At 41.8% G+C, this 1,720-nt stretch overlaps 1 protein-coding gene across 3 annotated transcripts in view; it reads right to left on the bottom strand.

The window, feature by feature from the left end:
* Ubr3 (ubiquitin protein ligase E3 component n-recognin 3) overlaps positions 1-1,720 on the bottom strand; it is a 141,597-nt gene that overhangs the window by 108,009 nt on the left and 31,868 nt on the right. The window lies entirely within an intron of this gene.

Raw genomic sequence — 1,720 nt, 5'->3', positions numbered from 1 at the left:
TTAATGTAATACTATTTTTTAAAAAAAAATCAAATTCCAATATTGAGGAATTTGTTCAGTTGGTAGAGAATTGCCTACCATGAACAACACCCTAAATTCAATCCCTCCCACGACAAAAACTAGGCTTGGTGGCAGGTAGAATCAGCCTTGGGAGGTAGAGGCAGAGGGGTCAGACTTCAAGGTTATCTTTGGAAACAAAACAAATTCAAGGCTAACCTAGGAAACAAGAGACGCGGTCTCAAAAATTAAGAAGGGGGGCAGCTGGGTGGTGGTGGTACACGCCTTTAATCCCAGCACTCTGGAGACAGAGAAGTGGTAAAAAAAAAAAAAAAAAAAAAAGGAGGAGGAGAGGTGGAGAAAGGAAGGAAGGAAAGAAAGGCAAAAGAAAGGAGGGGCTGAGGAGATAACTTTAAGTTTAAGTGTTCGCCATATATGAGGACTAACCAGAGTTCAGATACCCAGAAACTATGTAAATGCCAAATGGATGTGTAGCCTGCTGTAATTCCAACTTTCTGGTGTAGGAGACAGAATTCTTAGAACAAGCTGGCAAGCTGGCTATCAAGACTAAACTCATTTAAGATGGAAACCCTGAAGAAGGTGGGAGAATGATGGAAAATGATCCCAATATCAAATTCAAGCACAGGTACATGCACACATGTACCCCACATGTGCATGCCGCAAGCGCGCACCCACATACACACACACACAAATATGTACACACGTGCATGAGCACACATACTATACTATGTTTTGCCAATTTGACATAAACTAGAGTTTTCTGGGAAGTAATATCAATTGAAGAATTGACTCTCTCAGACTAACCTGTAGGCAACTCTGCAGGGTATTTTCTTAATGACTGATATGGCAGTGCCCACTGAGGACAGTGCCATGCCTTGGGCAGGTAGTCCTGCATTGTATACAAACAGCAGTTAAGCAACCCATGTGGAGCAAAGCTAGGAAGCAGCATTCCTCCATGGTCCCTGCTTCAGTTCCTGCTCTGGCTTCCTTCAATGACTGTGATCAGAATGTGCCGGCCAAATAAACTATTTCCTCTCCTAACTTTGTGATAATTGTGTTTATCACAGGACAGAAAGCAAACCAAGACATATGCACAGCACACATACAAAAAGGGAAAAGGGAGGGATTGAATTCTAAAATAAGCATAACATACTAGAAGCTGGAATTGACATGGTAAAGAATAATAATATGCTTTGGAAAGACATTCAAGAATAAAGGCAATTTCTGCTCACTTATAATGCACACGTTTGTGAGAAACTTTACAAATAAAATGGATTAATTAGGGAGAGTACGCAGAACCTATTCAACTTCATAGCCAAAGAAGTAGATAAACTCTAATTGATACAAAAACTCATTTTGTATGCAAAGAAAATATCATGGGATGGTTTCGGCTGTCTCAGAGGATGCTTGCGACTACAAGAGAATGAGACAGCTAACAAGTGCAGACCCCAGTAACAGAGGCCAGAGCTCTGTAAAAGCCAGACCCAAAATAGAAAAAAAAAATAAAGGAAAAGCTGCAGGTCTCCTGGGGAAGGGGTCCTGAGCTGAGAGCAAGCACATGCTAATTAATTTTCTTAAAACAAAGCTGGAGGGGCTGGAGAGATGGCTCAGTGGTTAAGCGCATTGCCTGCTCTTCCAAAGGTCCTGAGTTCAATTCCCAGCAACCACATGGTGGCTCACAACCATCTGTAATGAGGTCTGG

Source organism: Microtus ochrogaster, chromosome 4 (assembly GCF_000317375.1).
Source record: "Microtus ochrogaster isolate Prairie Vole_2 chromosome 4, MicOch1.0, whole genome shotgun sequence".
NCBI lineage: Eukaryota > Metazoa > Chordata > Mammalia > Rodentia > Cricetidae > Microtus > Microtus ochrogaster.
The sequence above is the reverse complement of the archived record's forward strand: the minus strand, read 5'-3'. Positions and strand labels throughout refer to the sequence as shown.